The following is a 26,805-nucleotide window of genomic DNA, read 5'->3' as shown; positions in this document are numbered from 1 at the left end:
GGATTTGTCAGCTGATGTTGTGGATGAGGAAATGAAGAAGAGATATTAGGTTGTAAAGGGAGCAGTAGAAGTATTAATAAGAGAATACTCCTGTGAACTAAATTCACCATCCCAAAATCAAGATGCACATCCTAGAAGAAAGAAAAAGGAAAAGAAGAGGAGGATGATGTAAGTGCTATGGAAATGGAAGAGAGACCTATTTTCTCGAGAAATTAGCAAATGCAAAGATACTTACAAGATACTTGAAGAAGAAAAAGGGAGGCAAGAAAACGAAAGACAAGACGTTGAAAAGGAGAGAAGCAAGGATTAAAGTAGCTCCAGAGTGAAAAGGAGACAAAAGCTATTCAGAGGTGGCAGAACCACTTCTTCCAGTCTCGGAGTCAACTCCTACAACCACCATGGAGGAGACCACAGGACCTGAGATTGTTTTCACAGCCACAAGTTTCAGCCATAACCATCACTGAGGATCTCAAGTGGTCTGTACATACCGGCTGTCTGGTGAAAAAGGCACGATGGCACCTTTTTCACTTCAGACGGTTGAAGAAGTTTGGTATGGCCCCCCAAATTCTAAGAACTTTCTATAGGAGCATTATTGAAAGCATCCTGTTTGACTGCGCCCCTGCCTAGTATTGGAACTGTACTTCCCTGAGTCGCAGTGCTCTGCAGAGAGTGGTGCGGACAGCCCAGTGCAGAGCTTCCCACTATTCAGGACATTTACAAAGACAGGTGTGTAAAAAGGGCCTGAAGGATCATTGGAGACCTGAGTCATCACAACAACCATCCAGGTAATGGTACCGTACGTAGCATAAAAGTCAAGACCAACAGGCTCTGGGATAGCTTCTTCCACCAGGCCATCAGACTGCTTAATACATGCTGATCCAACTGTATTTCTATGTTATATTGACTATCCTGTTGTATATAACATTTATTATAAATGACTATGATTGCACATTTGAATGGAGATGTAATATAAAGATTTTTTCTCATGTATATGAAGGATGTAAGTAATAAAGTCAATTCAGTTCCAATCTACCTGCCAAGCAGAGTAGCCTCTCTTGTCAGGAAAGATGTGATCCCACAATAGTAAGAATGCCTCCACAGTGATTAAATGCTCCTTGTCATATGAAGTGCATTTGATGGCTCTAGGCCTGTATTCACTGGAATTCAAAAAAATGAAGGAGGATCTCATTGAAAACTATTGAATATTGAAAGGACACAGTAAGGTGGATTTGGGGAGGATGTTTTCTATGGTGGGGGAGTCTAAGACCAGAGGACACAACCTTGAAATTGAGGGGCATCAATTTAGAATGGAGATGAGGAGCAATTTGTTTAGCTAGAGAGAGGTGAATTGAGGAATTAGTTACCACAGGTGGCTGTGGAGACCAAGTGATGCACCATCAATAACTTTCGAGACGTGAGGCGAGAGATAGGCTTTTATTAGCTGGAAGAGAGCACCGTCAGCAGCAAGAGACCACCACACAACATCGCACAGACTGAGGGGGGAGCAGTGCCTCCAATCGTTTTTATACAGGGGTCTGTGGGAGGAGCCACAGGAGCCGTCAGCAGGGGGGTGCGTCCAGACAGGTATATGTAGTTCACCACACCAAGTGAATGGGTATATTGTAGGTAGTGGTTGATAGGTTCTTGATTAGTCAGGGCATGAGGAATTATGGGAAGAAGGCATGTGATTGGGGCTGAGAGGTATATGGATCAGTCATGATGAAATAGCAGAGTTGACTCGATGGGCTAATTGGTCTATTTCTGCCCTTATATTTTATGGTTTTATGTTCTATATAGTATACAGTGTATAGTTGAGATAAGTTGTATATTGAGTTGGAGTTTATAGTTAGGCAGGGAGGAGTGTTGTGTATTTAACATATGAGTAATATTCGAGTAATATTGTAAATATATTAGAAGCTTTTAAAAAAAGTAATTCATTATGGTTATATGCACGAAGTACATAAATGGCATATGTCATCATCCCTCTCATGTGTGTACCTCGCTTAAATTTAAAAGAACAAAGTTGGACTTGCATTCCTGGCTCTGTGTTTGTGCTTTTAGTTAGTTTTATGTTTTGGAGTTACAAAACATAATAGCTATGTTTACAAAATCCTTTTGGACTTGTTATTATTATATTGGAGCAATCCATAAAAATGAAGTGCCTAGACATTTAGTCAGCATAAAATGTCTCTTCCATTACTATCCACAGATCTGACCTAGACATTAGAGGAGTCTTGGCTCCCAGCTGCAATGTTTTCTGGATTGTTATTGTTGTCATAGAACAGAGTTATGAGGGCAGTTTTAATTCTTGGTGGTCAAAATAACACACATGTTCATTGCCAGATTTGCCATTAATTGTGGAGTTGTGCCCAACTCTCCAATGCTAGATGAGAGAATAAATTATGCCTGGACTTATCAGACCAGGAGGCCACAAGCTTTAAATGTCCACAAATTTTAACTACAAAAATGAGAAAAAAAATCTTTTAATTTTGACTGAGTCAAAAAAATTTTAGGAAACAGCCTTTCAATGATTTAATTAGCCGGGAAATCCATTGACTCTCAGGCCTACCTAGTGAAGCTCTTCCACTAAAGCACACTTTGACCATTTCATAAATAACTTCATAAAGGAAGCAGATCAAAATCATGAGGGAAAGAAACCACCAATGCCACATAGGATAAGATTACTTTCTGCAATGCACAAAGCAATGGCCCAATTTTGTTTGATTAATCTTCAGGAGTTACTGGTTGCCAGGTACTTTAAGTTACCATCCCATTCCCCACTTTTCTGTGTGTGGCCTCCTGCACTGTTACTGTTGTTCTTGAAGAACAACACCACATTTTCTGTCCAAGCTGAGTGAAGCCTGCAAAACCTGATATCATACTTTCAAAAATGATTTAATTCACTCTTTCATTCCGCTTGTTATCAGAACTGGTTGTTTCTGCCTTTCAACATTATGACTCAGTTTTGCATTCCTGCCGTCTGGCCTAATGGGCATGTTGTGGTGAACTACATATACCTGTCTGGACACGCCCCCCTGCTGACTGCTCCTGTGGCTCCTCCCACAGACCCCGGTATGAAGGCGATTGGAGACACAGCCCCGGCCTCTCAGTCTCCAGGATGTTGTGTGGTGGTCACTTGCTGCTTGTTCTTTCTTCCAGCCAATAAAAGCCTACCTTAACCCACGTCTCAGAGTTATTGATGGTGCATCACATGTCCAACAGTCTTTCATTTGCAACACGTTACACTGACTAGGACCTGTTCATTAATTCTGCAGTAGATCATGCAGTCACTCTGATCAATCCATTGCCTGCCCTCAACTTACTGGTTACCTAAAACTGATGTTTTATCTTGTTCCTGGTACCTGAAGCAACAGTATTTTATCTTTCCACAGATATTGCCTGACCTGCTGAGTGTTTTCAGCATTTTTGTTTTTATTTCAGATTCCTGCATTTTTAAAAAAAAATTTTCATTTGCTTTTAGATGTATAATGTCACCCTTACAGCATGTAGAAGAGGTGAAATCCCTCAGCATGGAAAATCCCTAATCAGGAAAAGCTTGACATCACAAGTCCATTGCTATCAAATCAAAATATAACTGAATAACTCTTTTCAGGTTCAGGACTATCCACAATGTCTTTGATACAAGCAGTCCATCTAGCTTTAACAGATACAAAGAGCAAAAGCAGCATTTTTTAAAATTGTTCTCCCTTACACACAGATAAACAGAATGTTGGCCAAGGAGACAGTAGGCACAAAAGCAAGAAATACAGTTGTTTATAAAACCACTAGACTGGAATTAGATCCACTCCATCTCTGTCTCTGTCTGACACTGCTCATGTGGCAGTTCTTTTAGTTCTTTTATTTTTCCATTTAAAAATACAATCTTTATTCGGTATTTCAAAAAGAAAAAAAATCCATGTCAGTTTAGGCACTAAACATCACATTAATTAGTTGAACCAAGAGCTTGCATTTAAATTTGATGTAATGAAAGAAAAAGAAAGTTAAATTTCACCTCATTTTTCAATAAAAACTGTTATAATTCTGGATAATTTTATTCCTTTTTATTTTGAGGCACATTTATTGATACAAAACTTTCCCCCCATTTATCCATTAAACTATGCAGATAGTCGTGCTGCAATCTGTGTTTGCCTGAAGCGTTCAGAGACCCTTTATGCAATTTGTTTCAGTCTGCTCTTGAAGCAAACCTCATTCCTCTTCCTCCTCCTCCTCCTCCTCCCTTCCTCTTACCTGCAGGCAAGCAGTTGGCGTTCCCTTCCCTAAATTTGCACTTGTTATTTTGACGCCACTATGTTGCCTAAACTCAATTAAGCTTCAGATGGGAGCTAGTTGTAAATGTCCAAATTAATTCACTACTGCAATGGCTTGCAATTTGTGGGCTGTCTCTTAGCAGCTTTTGCCAGAAGACACTGCTGGCTGTTTGCAGCAGATGCATGTTTTCAGTAACCTGTTGTCATCACCCAAAAGATTCATATTGGCTCTATTTACAGCGCCCTAGATCCAATACAGTTTCATTCTCTGCTACAACATCAAGGAAGAATATTAAATATAGACTCTGTTTCACAGAAAGAATCTTTTCAGTTGGGGTACAATATACTGTAATGTTTGGTTGAAAGACTTAATGTATTAACTTTCTTAATTTAAATACCTTTTCTTTCCATGCATTTTACTTCTGCATTTAATGTGATGCTATGTTTCGCCAAAACAAGACTTAAAGCATTTATCTAAGATTTGTAAAGAAAGTAATTGTTTATTGTATGCTGGAAGGTAAATAATATTTTTAGTTCATGGTGATTTAGAATTGCTTTAATAATACTGGGAAAATAAACGGCTTCTTGATTCACCAGATCCATACCAAAATCTACCTATGACCTCTTCCTGTGCAAGTATTTATACAATTGTTAATTTGCCTAGTCTTGCTGAGATTATTTAAATTAACACTATTATGCTATACCACAGGGATTTAGAATGCTTATTATTAGACCAGGCTTTTCCAAAGCAATTGCAATCTTGCAAATGGTGGGAAGTCTTGAGAAAATAGTCTTTCTCCATGTGGCTCTTGTTGATATGTCTGTGATCTTAACAGGAAGAAGATTTTTAGAATTACAATATATGTAGAATCCGTAACTCTTTAAAAAGACTGGTTCCAGCTGCGGTTCAGTGAGTGAAAATTTTGCCTCTGAGCAAAAGTCAGGGTTTTAGTAAAATGTGAACAGAGTCTAGATTAGCATTTCAGTTCACTGCTGAGAGAGTGCTGTATTATGTAAGGACTGTCCTTCCGATAAGAGATTTAACTGAGACCTCCTCAGCTTTCTCAAGTGCACATCAGAAATGCACGATTTCAATCTGTCAAAGGACTCGTCAGCAGTACCTCTATTATTCGTCTGATGGTTATTTATGTAGAATCAGTTCAAGAGAAGCAAAAAATAAATAAATACTTGCAAGATCCTGGAAATGCCAAGTTAAAATAAAAAAAATATTCTCAAAGAAAGTAACAGTTAGTATGTCTGGTTGATGTCCTTTGATCAGAATTTGAAAAGTTGTGTGGAAGAGGGAAGGTGAAGACAGAATACAGTGATGGTCTGTCGTAGTGTTACCAAGAGAAAACTGGTCAATGCAAATGATGACATAGAATTAAATTTGACTCTTCTTTCCTCTCCTCTGTCCTCATTTATTCTCTACAGATATATACATCAACATCTCCAGACAGATCATCTACAATTAGCAACCCTTCATGACCATTTCTCAGTCTGTGCTACCATTTTGATAGTGTTCTATGTATCTGTAATTCCCACTCCTAATCTACATTCCAAACAAATTCATACTTTCTAATAAATATGTCAAATATCTGTCAGAAATAGTCCTGCTGAAAGCTCTTGGTTCAAAATCTTGACTGTTTATTCATTTCCATAGACACTGCCTGACCTGAGTTCCTCCAGCATTTTGTTCATTTTGTATCAGCGATTCTATACAATATACAACCTGAAATTCTTACTCTTCGCAAATATCCACAAAACAGGAAAAACCCCCCAAAGAATGAATGACAGAAAAAGGTTAGAATCGCGCCCCCCCCCACACACACACACACACAAGCTGCAGAAAACATCAACTCTCCCCACTCCCCCCCAACTTGTTCCAGCAAGAAACATTAGTCCCTCCCACTACCTACCATGCAAGCAATAGCAAGTTTTCCAAAGAGACCATCAAAAACTGCAGTTCATAACCCAGCAGTTCACCATTCCACAGGCTCTCTTTCACCAATGGAGAGAGAGGTATCACTCCTTCCACAGTGAGAGGGGAGATGACCAGCGGGCTATTTCAATGATATAGCTTTGCTTTTAATTTGAGTCCTCCCCCCCTCCCCCCCAACTCAAGAATCAACATCAAAGTTATCCGTCTCTCTGTTTCTCAAAATGTAGGAGTTGCTGAAAGTAATGAGAGGTTTAAATGAGAAATGTGCACAAAAAACGTTATTTCCTGTTATAAAAATTATATCTGTAAATTGTTTTTCTTCTGCTTTCTGCTTGTGTTTATCACTACTCCCATGCATACGTGTAAGACCATAAGATATTAGAGTAGAATTAGGCCATCTGGCTTATCGAGAATGCTCTGCCATTTCATCATGACCGATCCAGTGTTCTCAATGCCCCCACTCTCCTGCCTTCTCCCTGTATCCCTTCATGCTCTGACCAATTAAGGATCCATCAGCCTTGCCTTAAATATACATAAAGGCTTGGTCTCCACAGTTGCCCATGGCAAAGAATTCCACAGATTCACCACTTGCTGGCTAAAAAATTTCTTCCTCATCTCTGTTCTAAAAGGACACCCCTCTATTCTGAGGCTGTGTCCTCTAGTCTTTGACTCTCCCACCATAGGAAACATCCTCTCTAATCAAGAGATTAATCACTTAATCAAGGCCTTTTGCCATTTGATAGGTTTCAATGAGATCACCCTTCATTTTTTTGAATTCTGGAGAATACAGGCCCAGAGCCATCAATTGCACTTCATATGAGAAGCCGTTCAAACCTGGAATCACTTTCATGAACCTCCTTTGAGCCTTCTCTGGTTTCAGCACATCCTTTCCAAGATAAGGGGTCTAAAGCCACTCACAATACTCCAAGTGAGGCCTCAGTAGTGCTTTGTAAAGGCTCAACATCACACCCTTGCTTTGATATTCTAGTCCTCTTGAAATCACTCTTAACATTGCATTTGCCTTCCTTACCACAGACTCATCCTGCAAATTAACCTTTAGGGAATCCTGCACAAGAATTCCCAAGTCCTTTTGTACCTCAGTTTTTTTGTGTTTTCTCTCCATTTCAAAAATAGTCAACCCTTTCATTTCTTCCACCAAAATGCATGACCATACACTTACCGACACTATTCCATCTGCCATTTCTTTGCCATTCTCCTATTCTGACTAAGTCCTTCAGTAGCCTCTTACTACTTCAAAACTACCTGACCCTCCACCTACCTTCGTATCATCTGCGAGCTTTCTAGCAAAGCCATCAATTCCATTATCCAAATAATTAACATATACCACAAAAAGAATCAGTCCCAACACAGACCCCTGGGGATCACAACCAGAATAAGCTCCCTTTATTCCCACTCTTTGCCCCCAGTAAGTCAGTCATTGCTTTCTCCATGCTACAGTCTTCCCTGTAATACCACAGGCTCACAACTGGTTAAGCAGCCTTGTGTGGCACATTGTCAAAGGCCTTCTGAAACTCCAAATACACAACATCAATCGATTCTCCTTGCACTTGAGTGAGAAGCTAGAAGGTTAAAGGTCTTCACATGAAGAATGATGGAAGAAGTTTGCAGAGGGATTCTTTATTTTCACATACTACAAAGGATTTTGACATGCTGACAACTGGCCTCTTTTAGTCACTCTGCCACAGGTGCATAAGATGTGTTCTTGTCTCCATGTTTTGGCTTCACAGACCTCAGGATTTATAATAGTGTCCACTTTTTGTAACGTGTTCATACATAGTCTAACTCTTGTAATCCCCAGCATCAAGGACATCTTCAAAAGGTGATGTCTCAAAAAAGGCTGTATCCATCCCCATCGCCCAGGCTGTGCCCTCTTCTCATTGCTACCAAAAAGCAAGAGGTAAAGGAGCTTGAATACACACACTCAATGTTGTAGGACAGCTTCTCCCCCTCTCCCACCAGATTTCTGAATGGACACTGAATCCACGTATACAACCTTACTTTTGCTCTCTTCTTGTACTAATTTAACTTCTGTGTGTGTGTGTGTGTGTGTTTATGGAGTGAAGATGGATAATCAATAACTTGATAGAGGCATACAAGACAATAGGAGATCTAAATTAAGTGGGCAGCCGGAGACTTCTTGCCAAGGCAGGTAACATAATTTTAAGATGATGGTGGAAAGTATAGGGAGGGAAGGGGATGGCAGAAGTTAAGTTCTTTACACAGAGTGGTAGGTGTGTGGAACAGCCTGCCAGGGGTGGGAGATGGAGGCAGATAATTTGTGGGCATTTTAGAAGTTCTTCGATAGTCACTTGGATGATAGAAAAATAGAGGGCTATGTAGGAGGGAAGGGTTAGATTGATCTTGGAGGAGGTTAAAAGGTTGACTGAAGGGTCTGTACTGTGCTGTGCTGTTCTATGTTCTGATTAATGTTTAAAATATTGTACAGTCTTAATGTTTCCCATATTGTTCCATTTTATCTGAATGCTCTAATGTTGGAAATTAAGATGATCCTTATTCTCCCACAGTGTTGGTTCTAAGGGCAGCAAGAATAAAACTTTGTTCTAATCTTGCAAGCTAATGGGGAAATCTTGCGTCCAGCATCAGATTATTCACTTAAACCCTTGGCTGAAGTATGTGTGTACGTGAATATGTGCAAGTGTTTTTCAGACCTAGTTTCAACGTTCCCCACAGTCAAACAGGCTGTCAGCGGTCTCCAGGCAGGCTTACAATGAGAAGTGACAACTTGGCAAAGTATCATTGACTGCCAACAGCATGCAGAACAGTATCTTTGCAAAATAACAGCCTTCAGAAGAGACGAGACTCCAAGGCACATATTGTTACAACTTGCTATTCTATGGTCATCTGTAGTTTGAGTTGATGTTTTGGAGTATAGTTTGCGCACAGTATTTTAGAGCAATTAATATGGTTAGCACTTCAAAAGTTAACAGTCACCGTAGCCTGTTGAGACCGTGCGTCACTGATATACCTAGCACAAATTCAGCATTGTGAAAACAATGGCCCGATTGTGAACACTTTATTTTTTCAAAGCCAAATGTTTTGATCGATCCTTTGAGGGACTGAAGTAATTCAGTTATTTATTCAGAAGGATAATATAATAACTGGATGGGAAGTTGAGGCACTTTTTATGCTTCCTGACTTGGTGTGGTGTACTCCTAGGCGAGTGTTAACACTGCCAAGGCTGGCCAGACTGCTTTGCGTTATCCTGACTCAAGCACATCAAGCTGTTCAAATATGGGAATAATAAGTCATGTTTAAAATGCAGTAATAAATGTATTGTTGGCTAGAAAGTGAGTGAGTCCCCACCTAAAAGAGCAACTGATATTGATTATTGCACCAGTCTTCATTTCAGTCCATAACTCCTAGCTCTGAGTGTCTAACGTCCTTCAGATTCCCCTTCATACAACCATTCCCAGCCTTAAAAGATTCCGTCTGGACTCTATGGCTCAATGATTTTTTTCAGCAGTGCGTTAGATTTAACTGGATGCTTTGATTCAGAAAGGAAATCAATGCTGGAAGTAGAAATGCATGGAAGAGCATGTACAGCAAGAAGCTCCACAGCAAGGCAGGAATTTGGCATGGAACTTGAAACCATTGGTTTTCTAAACCATTAGAGCCAATCCAAATTCCACTTGACGAGGCCATGCTTGGAATGCCTGTATTAAGCCCACAGAGCTTTCATAAATCAAGAAAATGTTTATGTATACCAGTTTAGCCTATGGAAAAGGAGGTAATGGAGAGGAATTTTTTAATATTAAACAGCAACTTGTCAACGGTACCTCCTAGTGCAGCAAATACTTCAACAACAGGATTAACAGAGTCACGTGTCATCCATATTAGGACAGATGGGGAAAAACAACAACTGGCTGAAGAAGTAGGGATAATGGAGTACGTGAAAGGAGGAATGAGAGATAAAGATTTCCAGAGCTTAGGGCCTGAACAGCTGAAGGTATGATTGCTAGTTAAGTTTAAGGATGGTCAAGAGATCAGAATCAGAGGAACAGCAAGTTACAAGGCTGGAGGAGGTTAGAGGGAAGGTCTGAGTGACAAGGAGGGATGAAAGGAGGAGTGGTGGCTGAAACGACTGAGGAATTTTTGTATCTGTCAAATAAAATGGTTTTTATTTTGTTGGACGAGAGGGTGTACAGGGGTGAGATATATCAACTAGTAGATTGGTGTCACAGCAATAGCCTGGCACTCAACATCAGTAAGACGAAAGAGCTGATTATGGACTTCAGGGAGGCTAAGACAAAGGAACACATACCAATCCTCATAGAGGGTTCAGAAGTGGAGACTGTGAGCAGTTTCACGTTCCTGGGTGTCAAGACCTCTGAGGATCTAACCTGGTCCCAACATATCAATGTAGTTATAAAGAAGGCAAGACAGCTGCTATACTTCAGAGATTTGAAGAGATTTGGCATGTCAAGAAATATACTCAAAAACGTCTATAGTTGTACCGTGGAGAACATTCTGACAGGCTGCATCACTGTCTGGTATGGAGGGGCTACTGCACAGGATCAAAAGAAGCTCCAGAAGGTTGTAAATCTAGTCAGCTCCATCTTAGGTACTAGACTACAAAGTACCCAGGATATCTTCAGGGAGCGGTGTCTCAGAAAGACACCGTCCATTATTAAGGACCTCCAGCACCCAGGGCATGCCCTTTCCTCACTGTTACCATCAAGTTGAAGGTACAGAAGCCTGAAGGCACACGCTCAGTGATCCAGGAACAGCTTCTTCCCTTCTGCCATCCAATTCCTAAATGGACATTGAACCCTTGGACACTACCTCACTTTTATTAACATACAGTATTTCTGTTTTTGCACAATTTTTAATCTATTCAACGTACATATACTGTAATTGATTTATTATTATTTTCTTCTTCCTTGTTATGTATTACATTGAACAGCTGCTGCTAAGTTAACAAATTTCACGTCACATGCCAGTGATATAATAAACCTGATTCTGAGTTGTTAGGTCCTAGCTTGACCACTGTAAGTAGTAGGGATGTGAGTAACTAGAGCATAAGCAGTTGGTTGTATCTGGAAGTTGCATGGTACCTGACAATCTGTGACTGTTTGTGAACTTTGCACAGTTCTTCATCCAGGTCCATGGGGTTTCACTCCTCGCACTGGCAACTGTGGTTACCTGCTCCTACTGGCAGCTGATTCAGTGCTCTGAAGGGACTCCTCACCCCATCATCACACGATGCTTCCTTTTCATGACAGCTGCTCCGCTGCACTCTCCTGCGGAGAGACTGTAAAGCTTCCTGTCATGCTGTGCCATTCTTCAACCATATCCCTCTGTCACTGCCTGCATGGCCACCCACCGAGAACATGCCCTATTAAGCTGGCTGTCTTTTAGTGGTGCACCCTACCCTTAAATGCAGATATGCGTTCACTATATTGGCATTCGGCAGGGCTTTTAGGGCACTGAACTAAGAGGATTTGAATACACAAATAACAATGTTCTGCTGTAGCACTGAGACTTTGGTGAGGAACCATCTGGAGCTTTAGTACAGTTTGGCACCATCTGAGCAAGGATATTCTTGCCAAGGATGGAAAACCAGAGTTTGCTGGACTGTTTTCTTGGATGCTAGGATCAATGTATGAGGGGAGATTGGATCATTTAGACCTAGACCAGGCACTGTGAAGCAAATGATCACAGTTAGGTTCAGTGACTGCAGTTTTTAGGTACCACCAACTGCCTACACTGTTCATTTCACCATTATTTGAGGATTCACATAACAATTACCAATATCAATCAAGACTCATACTTATTACCCAAGTAAAAGCAGTTTTTTGTGGGGTGGGGCTGGTCAGGGATCTGGGATTTGAATGGAATTGCTCTGTCACTTATCTGGGCTTTTCTACCAAAGTTTCATTGCCCAGATCATCAATAGTTTAATCATATAGCTGTTTTTTTTTCAAACTTCTCAGTCTGTCAATTCCAACATTCTCCTGGTCAGCTTCCTTGTTCTAATCTCTGCAAACCCTGAATTATCCAGTTTCTGCAACCTGGCTCTTACTTACCTAGCCCCTATCCCACTTTACTCATCTGTTTCCTGAACAACACTGTCAAGCTATGCATCAACTAAAATAAAAATTCCCATCTGTTTTTAAATTCCTTCATAACTTTGTTTGAAATTGTACAATCAGGGAAGATAACCAGCTGAGAGGTCTGCACTTTTCCAATCATGGTTTCTCAATAGTCCCCAGATTTAATTACTCCACAAATGGTTGCCATGAACTCAGGAACTTTCTTGCTCAATATCTCTAGACTTCTTTCCTCCTTTCAGAAGTACTGTATGCTCCTTCAGAAATTCCTTAGTTAACCATACATTCTGGGGTTGCTCCAAATCTGCCTAATCTGGCTTGTTGTTATATTTGTTTGATTATATTTATGTGAAGTGCCTTGGGATTCCTTTAATAGTGCTCCATGAGGAAAGAATATCCTTCATTTGTTCTTCATTGATAAATTGTTAAGGAGAAATTCGAAGCAAAAATCCATGTTTAAGTATTATTGATATAACCTACTTCTTTGAATTTGACATGCTTATCAAGAATGGACATGTACTACAAAGCAAATGTTTTAAGTAGCATTATGAACTATAAGGTAGTGAATGAGTAGATTAGATAATCTAATGGATAAATTGATTTGGCATTCACAGTGTTCAAAAGTGAGCTTGATCAAATATCAGATTTGTCAAAGAAAGAATATTCTTTATTTTCATGGCCAGTACAACTTCTATCCATAAAATTGATAATATTGGGGAAATATTTATTAATATTATAATTGACCTGTCATCAATTAAATGGCAATAATAATTAAATGGATATTTTAATTAGATATGATTTCATAATGGCATCATAATTACCTGTCATACTTTGTCTAATTATCTCCAGTGTCTTGAAATCTGTGCAAGATTCATTTTTATAAGAAAGTGCAGTTTCTAAAGTGAGGTTAGAGCTTTATTCTCTTGTATCTGCAATGAATAGAAATAACATGAAACATTGAAGTAGTGACTGCATCGTTAATATACTGTATATTGAAGATCTCTACATAGGGGCTCTGTTATTTTTAAACCAGTTAAAATCAGTCTGTAATATTCAGACTAAATTTCACTCAGTAATGCTGGCTGATTACTGTTGATAACGGTAGTACCTGAACCAGAGGTTAATGGATTCCATCCTGGAAAATTAAGCATTAAAGGTCTAGGCTGAAATAATATAATGAGAGGGCAGAAGGCATGAATTTAATGTGAGAGGGGTAATTTCAAAGGCGATATGAGGAGCATGCGTCTTTACAAAGAAGTGGGTTCCTGCAGTGCGCTGCTGGGGTGGTGGTAGAGACTTTTAAGATGAAAGACTTTTAATATTCATTAGATAGGCACGAGAATGTGAGGAAAATGGACATTGTGTACGCAGAAGGGATTAGTTTAATTGGCCATTTGATTAATTAATTGTTTTGGCACAGCATTGTTCCTGTACTTTTCTATGAAGATTTTGGTACATTTCACATTTTCAGAGCAAGTGTGAATCAAAAACTATATATGTATAAATCCAGATAATGTGCCATCTAGAAGGAATTTCCAGAAGCTAATTTTCCTTATATAGTGTTTCATAAGTGCTTATGTTGGTGGAGCAACAGCAGACTGGGACCTCTGAACAGACACACGGGTGTGAGTTTTGGCCAGGTGATCAGTGAGTTCCTGGTAAGGAGCCTTGGTAAATACAGTCTCTTTCCAAAGACCTGGGGTCAGGTAGCTGTAAGTCTTAGAGATAGCATCAAAGGTAGCTTTAGCAAAGTTGCCCAGTGTAGCTGTGCAGCCTCTGGCTGAGGTGTAGCAATCATCAATACTAGCCATCTGGAATAGTTTCTTGGGGACCGGTGCTGAGACTATACCAGTACCACGTGGGGTAGGGATCATGCAGAATAAAACCGAACCACATCTGCCTGTTACCTTACAAGGTACAGTATGTGGTTTTCCAGTTTTGTTACCCCAATAGCCATGTCATACAGGAATGATTGACAGTTTTGCCAGAACGATAGATCCTCGAATGGCAGTGGCTACTCCTTTTGAACATTTGACACCCAATCCAACATGGCCATTATAGTCTCCAATAGCAACAAAAGCCTTGAACCTTGTGTGCTGGCCAGCACGGGTCTGCTTCTGCGCAGGTATAATCTTGAGAACTTCATCCTTCAAGGCTGAACCCAGGAAGAAGTCAATGAGTTCAGCCTCCTTAATAGGAAGGGAGAAAAGGTAAATTTCTTCCAAAGTCTTGATCTTCATATCTTCCACCAAGCACCCATGCTTTGTTACTGGTACCCATTCTTTATCTTCAGCTTTACCACCACGACCCCTACCGCGGCCTCGACCACGACCACGGCCGCCAGAACCGAACCCACCACATATCCTCCTCTACCACCGTCATCGTCCACCATTGGTGATGATTTTCCACAGAAGGAAAACTGGTGATAATTTTCCACAGATTACTGCAGAGGGAGTAATAGATCGGAGTTTCAGGGAGACAGTCACCCCTAAAAATCAGGAGACGGGTAACTGGGTGACTGTCAGGAGAGGGAAGGGGAATAGACAGAAAGGGCAGAGCACCCCATGTGGCCGTTCCCATCAACAATAAGTATGCTGTTTTGGATACTGTTGGTGGGGATGACCTACCAGGGACAAGTTGCAGTGGTCACGACTCTGGCACTGAGAATGGACCCTCAGCTCAGAAAGGAAGGAGGGAAAAGAGGAGAGCAGTAGTGACAGGGGATTCAATAGTTAGGGGACAGATAAGAAGTTCTGTGGGAGAGATAGAGAATCCCGGATGGTCTGTTGCCTCCCTGGTGCCAGGGTCTGCGATATCTCAAATCGAGTTCTCTGTATTCTCAGGAGAGAGGGTGAGCAGCCAGATATTGTGATCCACGGTGGGACCAGTGATATAGATACGAGTAGGAATGAGGTCCTGAAGAAGGAATATAGGGAGTTAGGGAAGAAGTTAAAAAGCAGGACCACAAGGGTGGTAATCTCAGGATTGCTGCATGTGCCACAAGACAGAGAGGGTAGGAACAGGAAGTTATGGCAGGTGAATGCACGGCTGAAGAGTTGGTGCAGGGGCCAGGGGTTCAGATTTCTGGATCACTGGGATCTCTTCTGGGGTGGTCTGACCTGTACAAAAAGGACGGGCTGAACCTGAACTGGAAAGGGACCAATATCCTGGTGGGTAGGTTTTCTAGAGCTGTTGGGGAGGGTTTAAACTAGTTTGGTGGGGGTGGGGGGGTGGGAATCAGAATGTGAGTGCAGAGATTAGGGTAGAAAGACAAAGGCATGATACTATGTGTTCTGAGTTGATGAGGAAGGACAGGCAGGGGACAAAACATAAATGTAGCCAGTCAGAGGGGTTGAAATGTGTCTATTTCAATGCTAGGAGTATTAGGAACAAGGAGGATGAACTTAAGAGCATGGATCAGTACTTGGAACTACGATGTTTTGGCCGTTACTGAAACTTGGCTGGGGGAAGGGCAGGATTGGCTGATGCAGGTACTGGGGTTTAGGTGTTTTAAAAGGAATAGGATGGGAGGTAGAAATTGGGGGGGAGTAATATTACTGGTCAGGGATAGTATCACAACTATAGAAAGGGAGGACACTGCAGAGTGAGTGTCCATTGAGTCGGTGTGGATGTAAGTCAGAACTAGGAAGGGATCAATCGCTGTGCTGGGAGTAGTCTATAGGCCACCAAATAGCCCTCGGGACACCGAGGAGCAGATAAGCAGGCAGATTTTAGAATGGTGCAGGATATACAGGCTGGCAGTTATGGGTGATTTCAACTTCCCTCATATTGACTGGCACCTCCTGACTTCAAGGGGGATAGATGGGGCTGAATTTGTCAGGTGTGTTCAAGGAGGATTCCTGAAACAGTTTATGGACTGGCCGACGAGAGGAGAGGCCCTACTGGATCTAGTTCTGAGTAATGAACCTGGTCAGGTGGCAGATCTCTTGGTGGGGGAGCATTTTGGTGAGAGTGACCACAACTCCCTTAGCTTCAGTATAGCTATGGAAAAGGATAAAGATGGGAAAATGGAAAAGTGCTTAACTGGGGAAGGGCTGACCATGAAGGGATGCGGCAGGAACTAGCGAGAGTAAACCGGAAACAGATGTTCAAGGATGAAAGCACTGAAATAATGTGGAGGAAGTTCAGGGACCACTTGTACTGGGTTCAGGATGGGATTGTCCCACTGAGACAAGGAAGAAATGGTAGGAAAAGGGAACCGTGGTTGATGAAACGTGAAGCAACTCGTCAGGTGGAAGAAGGAAGCATATGTTAGATATAAGATGTAGGAAGTAGGAGGGGCTCATGAGAAATGTAGGGAAGCCAGGAAGGAGCTTAAGAAAGGTATTAGGAGAGCTTGAAGGGGACATGAGAAGGCCTTGGCATGGGGTTCTCCTTAATCTTACAAGGTATTCTATGTGTATGTGAAGAACAGAAGGATGACAAGAATGAAGGTGGGGCCGCTAAAGGATAAAGAAGACAACACGTGCCTGGAGGTGGAGGAGGATAGGGAGGTCCTAAATGAATACTTTGCGTCAGTATTCACAAGTGAAAAGGACCTTGATCAGGGTGAGATCGAAATTGAACAGACCTGTGTGCAGGTATATACACAGACTTAGTTTCCACCCCAATCTGTGGCAGATCATTCCATAGATTCACTACTCTCTGGCTAAAAAAAAATCCTCCTTACCTCTGTCTAAAAGGTAACCCCCTCAAATTTGAGGCTGTCCCCTTTAGTTCTGGATACCCCCACCATAGGAAATGTCCTCTTCACATCCACCATATCTAGTCCTTTCAACATTTGGTAGGCTTCAATTAGATCCCCCCACATTCTTCTAAATTCCAGCAAGTACAGGCCCAAAGCTGCCAAACGGTCCTCATATATTGACCCCTTCAATCCCAGAATCATCCTTGTGAACTTCCTCTGGACTCTCTCCAATGACAACACATAATAAGGGGCCCAAAACTGTTAACAAAACTCCAGGTGCTGCCTGACTGGTGTCTCATAAAGCCTCAGCATTATCTCCTTGTTTCTGTATTCTATTCCCCTTGAATATAAGGGGATTCTTATATTTCCAATGGCAACATTACATTTGCCTTCTTTACCGCAGACTCAACCTGTAAATCAACCTCTTGGAGAAGTCAAGAATGGCTTCTTTGGCAATGAAATCTAGGCCCAAAGCAAATCCCTGGGCAGTGTGTCCTAGGCCTGGGGTGATTTGACACAGTAGAGACCGGTCCTAATGTGAGGTACGATCCACTGTTTGGACAATTTAAATGTCAGCCCAGAGAGACTGAGGGTTTCTCTCTCCATTGCGCTGGGGTTGTGAGGCTGCCCTCAGATGCTGTGTTTCATGTCTGCAAACTTCATGGCGATTTGCCCTGCTGGTGTGGTGGACTGGTGCCAGGGCTTTGGGTCTACTCTGGGCTGCTCTGGGGATTTGTATCTAAGGACTCAGTTTGGTTTGTAATACTGTTGTACTCGTTTCTATTATTTTTATGATATGTGTGTTTTTTTAATCTCTTTCTCTGCGCATTGGGGGTTGTCCTTCGTTTTATTTTGATTGTGTTCTTTTGGGTTTGTGTCTGCCTGTAAGCAGACAAATCTCAAGGTTGTATAAACTTATAATTTCTTTGATAATAAATGTACTTTAAATCATATCTTGTGTATTTATATTTATTGTATTTTTTGTTATTGTGACATTCCATTGTTCCGGGTTGACCATGGATGTTGTGACCCATCAGTCTATGTCATACACAAGCAAGGGCAGTTCAATATGGAGAGCAAAAGCTGTTGCCAGTGCAGTCTCCCCCTCTCCACACAGCTGAGGAATCCAAAGGAATGATAAAAACTGATATAATTTGACACAGGCAGCATCACAGGAGTTGCCGTTCAGTGTTGAACTCAATGCCTTTTGAACGCCAACTCTGGATTTTTCCTCGTCATTTACTCCCAAAGTCTTCCCTGGGAGTGGGTATAGCCTCAAGCCAGCAGAGGTGTGAGACTGGGTTTTTCTTCCCTTAGATGATCTGCCAGCCGTGGCTGAGGAGTCTCATCTACCCAAACTGACTGGTTTTAAAGGCACCGACTTTAATAGGAATGGTTCTGCCAGACTAAGTACTAAGCCACACATGAAGACAAGGAGATGGACTTGGCTGTCAGAGGCTATATACGAGGGGTGATTGATAAGTTCGTGGCCTAAGGTAGAAGGAGTCAATTTTAGAAAACCTGGCACATTTACTTTTGAACATAGTCCCCTCCTACATTTACACACTTGGTCTAGCAGTCGTGGAGCATATGGATCTTGGACCTCCAGAAAGTGTCCACAGCAGGGGTGATTGATAAGTTCATGGCCTAAGGTAGAAGGAGTTGAGTTATTAACTTCAAATTTCAAACTTTCAGGTAGGAGGTACAGAAGCCTGAAGGTGCACACTCAGTGATTTAGGAACAGCTTCTTCCCCTCTGCCATCCGATTCCTAAATGGACATTGAATCCTTGCACACTACCTCACTTCTTTGTAATATACAGTATTTCTGTTTTTGCACATTTTTTAATATCTATTCAATATACATAATCAATTTACTTGTTTATTTATTATTATTATTTTTATTTTTTTTCTCTCTACTTGATTATGTATTGCATTGAACTGCTGCTGCTAAGTTAATAAATTTCACGTCACATGCCGGTGATAATAAACCTGATTCTGATTTTTGTTCTTGAGAGATTAGTGACAAATTACTCAGCCTTCTTTTATGAATCTATTCTATCAACCTTATGAATCTTCTTTAAACCATCTCCAATGCAAGCACTGAGACCTGGAGAATAGCATATAGTTTTGGACTCCTCTCTGGGATGGAGAGCAAAACGTTATGCTGTAGCCCAGGGGCAATCTCATCTATGTGTCGAACAATCAAAGCTTTTCTGAAGTGGTTTATTCTTGTCACATGTACTGTGGAAGAGTGGAAAACTTGTCTTGCGTGCTGTTCATATGAATCAATCCCTTGCCCGTTGCACAAGAACAGAATGCAGAATTAAAGTGTCACAGTTACAGAGAAAAAGCAGTGTAGGTAGACGATAAGGTGCAAAGGTCATAAGGAGCTAAATGGTGAAGTCAAGAGTCATTGGTTTTCTGCTCTGACACTTTTATGGCAAAAATTGGAATAAACCATGCTGATAATGCTTAAAATAAACAAAGTTCATCGAATTCAACAGAGTAAATGATTATGAAGGAATTGAATTATCTGAGTGTCCCAGTGGAAACATAACCTAGGTCATTTCCTCCATTACTGCTGGGTTTGGCAGACAATGTCTGGAAAGAATCCCATCTGTCACTATTTTAATCCCAATCTCATATTTACATAGCAGATCATAATAAACCATTGAAGGTTCAAAAGTACATGCAGTCAGGACATCAATGTTCATTTAGGCTTGAATGATTCATTACAAAATGGCCCATCTTTTACACAATCATTGGTATCTAGCTTATATATATTCTACAATTTTATGGATAATTTAGAGTATTGGAAATTATAGTCTGTGTTTTCCCCCGGAAAATATTTTGCCATTTAATAAGATCTAAGCTGTTGCTTGCCAATCATTTTTTATTCTGGTCCGCAAAATCCTTATTTCTCAGCTCAAAAATCTGCCTCAGTTCTGAATCAAGTTTATTGTCATCTGACTGTGTATGTGTGTGTACATATATACAATATGTATGCATATAACGAAATGAAACAATGTTGCTGTAGACCACAGTGCACCCACAAAACAGTTCACACTCAGCACATAAAACAAAAATACAGTTGATTCTGGTTAATTGAACAATTGGTTAAATGAGGAATGTGTTGATTGAGGACAACTCTTAAAGAACAAAATCTAATGGAAAAAAATTTGCTGGGATACCCTTTGTTTATTCGGGACACAATGCCACTTAATTAAGGCAGACAATTGTTGCCGAACAGTTTCTAACTTGCGTCAGTTGTGTGTGTTTGTGTTGAAAAAACAGTGATTATTTTTGTTTCTGATGGTTGATAATAAGCAGTAAGAGCATTCAGAACTGTCTTGCTCACTCTGGTTTCAAGCATTCAGGCTTGGAGATGACAGAAACATCCGGGAGAGAAAATGAAACAATTTTGGTACTTCAACAAGTTTGGATTTACAAAGAATTTGGAGGTATCAACAATAATCTTGAATGTTATAATGAAAATGAAGATTTAGAAGATGCAATCATCTAACACATTCTATGTGAAGTGGTCCATTTTGGTAAGTCAAATATGATGGCAAGACTCTTGGCAGTGTGGAGGATTAGCGGGATCTTGGGGTCCGAATCCATAGGACACTCAAAGCTGCTGCACAGGTTGACTCTGTGGATAAGAATGCATATGTTGCATTGGCCTTCATCAATCGTGGGATTGAGTTTAAGAGCCAAGAGGTAATGTAGCAGCTATATAAGACCCTGGTCAGGACCCACTTGGAGTACTGTGTTCAATTCTGGTCGCCTCACTATAGGAAGGACGTGAAAACCATAAAAAGGGTGCAGAGAAGATGTACAAGGATGTTGCCTGGATTGGAGAGCGTGCCTTCTGAGAATAGGTTGAGTGAACTTGGCCTTTTCTCCTTGGCGCGAGGAGGATGAGAGGTGACCTGATAGAGGTGTACAAGATGATGAGAGGCGTTGATCATGTGGATAGTCAGAGGCTTTTTCCCAGAGCTGAAATGGCTTACATGAAAGGGCACAGTTTTAAGGTGCTTGCTAGTAGGTACAGAGATGTCAGAGTTAAGTTTTTTTTACGCAGAGAGTGGTGAGTGCATGAAATGGGCTGCTGGTGGTGGAGGCGGATACAATAGGGTTTTTTAAGAGACTCCTCGACAGGCACATGGAGCTTAGACAAGTAAAGGGCTATGGGTAACCCGAGGTAATTTCTAAAGTAAGTACATGTTCGGCACAGCATTGTGGGCCAAAGGTTTACTGTGTTTCCATGTTTTTGTGTATACAATGCTCCCAGTAAATATCACAAATAGTGGAGAGGGAGACCCCTATGATCCTGTCAGTGGATTTCACTATCCTCGGTAGTCTGATACCCTGTAGCTTCTCCACCACACAATGGTGTAGCCAGTCAGGAAACTCTTGACGAAACTCCTATAGTAAGTTGTTGGAATGGGGTTGGGGAGCTTTGCATGCCTTAATCTCTTCAGAAAGTGTAAACACTGCTGTACCTTCTTATCAAATTAGGTGTTGTTGTGGGTCCAGATTAGATTGTCCCTTGTGTACACACCAAGGAAGTTCCACTCTCTCCACAGCAGAGCCATTGATATGTAGTGAGGGTGGTCACTCTACACCTTCCTGGTCCACAATCATCAATTCTGTCCATGCTGAGACTCTAGAATCTATTCAATGACTCTGCGTTTACACTTGTAAAGATTAATAAACCTCAAAAGTAGAATTTTCTTCTCGTGTCTTGGGTGGGCAACATTTATCCCAATTTGTACTCTTAACTGTAGATACCCCTCCAGTGAAAATATCCTCACAGCACATAGGGTCAGAGAATATTGAACCTTTGTGGATGGAGTTCAGAAATTGCAAAGGTAAAAAAGAATTATGGGTATCATATATAGGCCTCCAAATAGTAACCAAGATGTGGGATTGAGATTGCAAAGTGAGCTGGAAAGAGCATGTAATAAGGGTAATGTCACAATTGTAATGGGGGACTTCAATATGCAAGGGATTGAGAGAATCAGATTGGTGTCAGATTGCAAGAGAGAGAATTTGTTGGATGCCTATGAGAAGGCCTTTTAGAGCAGTTTGTGCTTGAGTTTACTTGAGGAAAGGCCATCTTAGATGGGTGTAGTGCAATAACCCTGATCTTATTAGGAGCTTAATGTAATGGTACATTTAGGAGAGAGTGATCATAGTATGATTGAATTCTTACTGCAATTTGAGAGAAAGAAGCATAAGACGCATGTATCAGTATTGCGGAGGAATAAAGGGAGTTACAGAGGTATGAGGGAAAAGCTTGCCCAGGTGGATTGGAGGGGGATACTGGTGAAAATGACAGCAGAACGGAGATGGCTGAAGTTTCAGGGAATAGTTCACAAGGTGCAGGATAGATATGTGCCACAGAAGAAGTTGTTCTCAAATGGTAGGGGTAGGCAACCGTGGCTGACAAGGGAAGATAAAGACTGCATAAAAGTAAGGAAAGGGCATATACTGTAGCAAAAGTAATTGGGAAGTTTTTAAAATCTCACAAAAGGTAACTAAAAAGCTATAAGAAGGGAAAAGATGAAATATGAGGGCACACTAACGGATAATATAAAGCAGGATACTAGAAGTTTTTTCAGAATTATAAAGAATAAAAGGGAGATGACAGTTGATATTTGGTCGCTGGAAAATGATGTTGGTGAGGTAGTACTGGGGGACCATGAAATGGCAGATGAATTTAATAAGTACTTTGCTTCAGTCTTTACTGTGGAAGACGCTAGTGTATGCCAGGGGTCTGTGACTGTCAGGGAGCAGGAGTGAGTGCCATTGCTATTACAAAGGAAAAAATGCTCGGCAAACTCAGAGGTCTTAATGTAGATAAGTCACCTGGGCCATATGGACTACATCCCAGTGGCTGAAGAGGTGACTTGATTCTGGCACGGTCCAGGAGGACTGGAAGATTGAAGATATCACTCGCCTCTTTAAGAAGGGTGGAAGGCAAACGAGAGGAAATTACATGCCAGTTAGCCTAACCTCAGTGGTTGGGAAAGTGTTGGAGTCCATTATCAAGAATGAGGTGTCGGGGTATTTGGAGTCTAATGAAAAATTAAGCCAAATGTCAAATGTGGCAGACAGAAGACAGTGTTAGGAAATATATGATAATGCATTTTGGTGAAAAAAATAATAGTCAGAATCAGAATCAGGTTTCTGTAAATGGAAATCTTACCTGACAAATCTGTTAGATTTTTCTGAAGTAACAAGCAGATTAGACAAAGGAGAGACAGTGGAAGTCATTTACATTGATTTTCAGAAGGCATTTGATAAAGTGCCTCACGTGAGGCTGCTTAACAAGATAAAATACTACGGTGCTACAGAAAATATACTGGTATGGACTGAGGAATGGCTGATAGGCAGGAAGTAATGAGTGAGGCCTTTTCTGACTGGCTGCCAGTGACTAGTGGTGTTCCTCAGGGCATTGGGTCCGCTACTTTTCACATTGTTTGTCAATGATTTGGATAGTGGACAATGACTTTGTAGGAAATTTTGTGGGTGATACGAAGATAGGTGGAGGGGCAGGTAGTGCTGAGGAAGCAATGCGATTGCAGCAGGACTTAGTCAAACTGGAAAAATGGGCAAAAGTGTGGCAAATAGAATACAGTGTTAGGAAATGTATGATAATGCATTTTGGTGAAAGAAACAATAGTCAGAATCAGGTTTATTATCACCAGCATGTATTGTGAAATTTGTTAACTTAGCAGCAGCAGTTCAATGCAATACGTAATATGGAAGGAGAGGAAAAAATGGCAATAAAAAAACTCAATTATAGTATATGCATATTGAATAGATTAAAATTGTGCAAAAATTCAGAAATAACATATATTAAAAAAAGCAAGGTAGTGTTCACGGTTTCAATGTCCAATTAGGAATCGACTTGCAGAGGGGAAGAAGCTGTTCCTGAATCACTAAGTGTGTGTCTCAGGCTCCTGTACCTCCTACCTGATGGTAACAGTGAGTAAAGGGCATGCCCTGGGTGCTGGAGGCCCTTAATAATGGACGCTGCCTTTCTGAGACACCGCTCCCTGCAGATGTCCTGGGTACTTTGTAGGCTAGTACCCAAGATGGAGCCGACTAAATTTACAACCCTTGGCAGCTTCTTTTGGTCCTGTGCAGCAGCTCGCCGCCTACATCTTCCCCCATATCAGATAGTTATATAACCTGTCAGAATGCTCTCCATGGTACATCTATAGAAGTTTTGAGTGTACTTGTTGACTGGCCAAATCTCTTCAAATTCTTAATGACGTATAGTCACTGTCTTGCCTTCTTTATAACTGCACCAATATGTTGGGACCAGGTTAGGTCCTTAGAGATCTTGACACCCAGGAATTTGAAACTGATCACTCTTGCACTTTTGATCCTTCTATGAGGATTGGTATTTTCGTTTTACCCTGCCTGAAGTCCACAATCAGCTCTTTCGTATTACTGACATTGAGTGCAAGATTGTTGCTGCGACACCACTCCACTAGTTGGCATGTCTCTTTCCTGTATGCCCTTTCATCTTCATCTGAGATTTTACCAATGATGATTGTATCATCAGCAAATTTATAGATGGAATTTGAGCTATGCTTTGTAACATAGTCATGGGTTATAGAGAGAGTAGAGCAGTGGGCTAAGCACACACCCCGAGGTTCATCAGTGTTGATCATCAGCGAGGATTAGATATTATTACCAATTCATGCAGATTGTGGTCTTCCAGTTAAGAAATTGAGGATCCAATTGCAGGGGGAGGTACAGAGGCCCAGGTTCTCAATCAAGGTTGTGGGAATGATGGTTTTAAATGCTGAGCTATAGTCAATGAACAGCATCCTGATATAGGTAACACACACACAAAATGCTGGTGGAATGTAGCAGGCCAGGCAGCATCTATAGGGAGAAGCACTGTCAACGTTTTGGGCCGAGACCCTTCGTCAGGACTGTTTTGCTTGAATTTCCAGCATCTGCGGATTTCCTCATGTTTACCCTGATATAGGTGTTTGAATTGTCCAGGTGGTCCAAGGCTGTGTGAAGAGCCATTGAAAATGCATCTGCCATTGACCTATTGTGGTGATAGGCAAATTGCAATGGGTCCAGGTCCTTGCTGAGGCAGGAATCCATTCTAGTCATGACCAACTGCATTTCATCACTGTAGCTGTGAGTGTCTCTGGGCGATAGTTATTAAAGCAGTCAAAAATGCAGACTATTATCCAAGTGGAGACAAAATTCAAACATCAAATGTATAAAGGGACTTGGGAGTCCTCCTGCAAGACTTGCAGAATGTTAATTCACAGGTTGAGTCTGCAGTAAAGAAGGCAAATGCAATGTTGGTATTTATTTCAAAAGGAATAGAATATAAAAACAAGGAGAAGATGTTGAAACTTTATAAGACACTAGTCACACCACACTTGTAGTATTGTCAACAGTTTTGGGCCCTTTATCTCAGTAAGGATGTATTGTCATTGGAGAGAGTCTAGAGAAGGTTCATGAGGATGATTCTGGGATTGAAGGGGCTAACATATGAGGGGTACCTGGCAGCTTTGGCCTGTACTCACTGGAATTTAGAAGAATGTGTGGGAATCTCATTGAAACTTACCAAAAGTTGAAAGGAGTAGATAGGATGGATGTGGAGAGGATGTTTCCTCTGGTGAGGGTATCCAGAACTAGAGGGACCAGCCTCCAAATTGAGGGGCGACCTTTAAGAATAAGAAGTAAGCAGGATTTTTTTTAGCCAGAGAGTAGTGAATCTGTGGAATGCTCTGCCACAGACTGTGGTTGAGGCCAATTCCGTGTGTATATTTAAAGCAGAAGTTGATTGATTTCTGATTGGTTGGAGTATCAAGGGATATGGTGAGAGAGCAGGTGTACGGGGTTAAATGGAATACGGGATCAGCCATGGTGAAATGGTGGAGCAGTCTCGATGGGCTGAATGGCTTTATTCTGCTCCTATGTCTTATGATCTCATGGTCTAACCCAGAGGTCGGCAACCTGCGGCTCCAGAGCCACATGCGGCTCTTTGATCTCTGTGATGCGGCTCCCCGTGGTTTGTTAGCTTTTGAAATGTAATTCGAAATTTGAAGATTATGGTGATCTTGTACAATATGAAAACTTTGCGGAGACACCGTTTCCTGGCACATCCGAACCGGCTCACAATTAGCCACCGTTCCGACTAAGGGAGATAGCCTACGGGGGTTTGTGAGTACGTGTCTTTTGGAGCATCCGCGCCCACGGGGACGGGTTGAGGGAGGCTTTAAAGCAAGGCTGTTTAGTTCGAATAAAGTTACCTTTGACTGCAGTCTTTATTTTAGCGCTGCGTGTAGCGCTACACCGCTACAACGTGTTTTTTATCGCTATTAATATACATCACAACTGCCAATGCCTGACACCCGCCAGTGCGCGCTTTCTTTTAATTCTTCGATCCAAGGTAGGCTACCTATGTAGTAACCTTCAACCCAACGTCTTTTTTTCGGAGTTCAAAATGTTTTTGTTGCATGAAGAAATGTAATTTCGTTTTCTCTGCAGGAGTTCATCAATTTCAAAAATGCAACACATTATAGTTTGTTTATACATAGCATAAAGGCAAAAAAACCCCGTTGTATGCAGTGTTATTTCATTTTGTGGCTCCCAGTGTTTTCTTTTCTGTGGGAAATGGGTCCATATTGGCTCTTTTAGTGGTAAACGTTGCCGACCCCTGGTCTAACCCATTAAATCCTTTCAGGATCTAGATTTTCTTTTCCCAACTAGAATTCTGTTTATTCTACTGAGAACCAGGCAAC

The 26,805-nt window shown here is 41.3% G+C and overlaps 1 protein-coding gene and 1 pseudogene across 2 annotated transcripts in view; one reads left to right on the top strand and one right to left on the bottom strand.

The window, feature by feature from the left end:
- The window catches only part of LOC132398004 (calpain-5-like), a 223,603-nt gene that overhangs the window by 84,738 nt on the left and 112,060 nt on the right, over positions 1 to 26,805 (top strand). The gene's annotated exons all lie outside the window — the stretch shown is intronic.
- Positions 13,871 to 14,709, bottom strand: LOC132397712 (small ribosomal subunit protein uS5-like; annotated as a pseudogene).

This window comes from Hypanus sabinus, chromosome 8, assembly GCF_030144855.1.
Source record: "Hypanus sabinus isolate sHypSab1 chromosome 8, sHypSab1.hap1, whole genome shotgun sequence".
NCBI lineage: Eukaryota > Metazoa > Chordata > Chondrichthyes > Myliobatiformes > Dasyatidae > Hypanus > Hypanus sabinus.
Note: the sequence above shows the minus strand (reverse complement) of the source record. Positions and strands in the feature narration are given on the sequence as shown.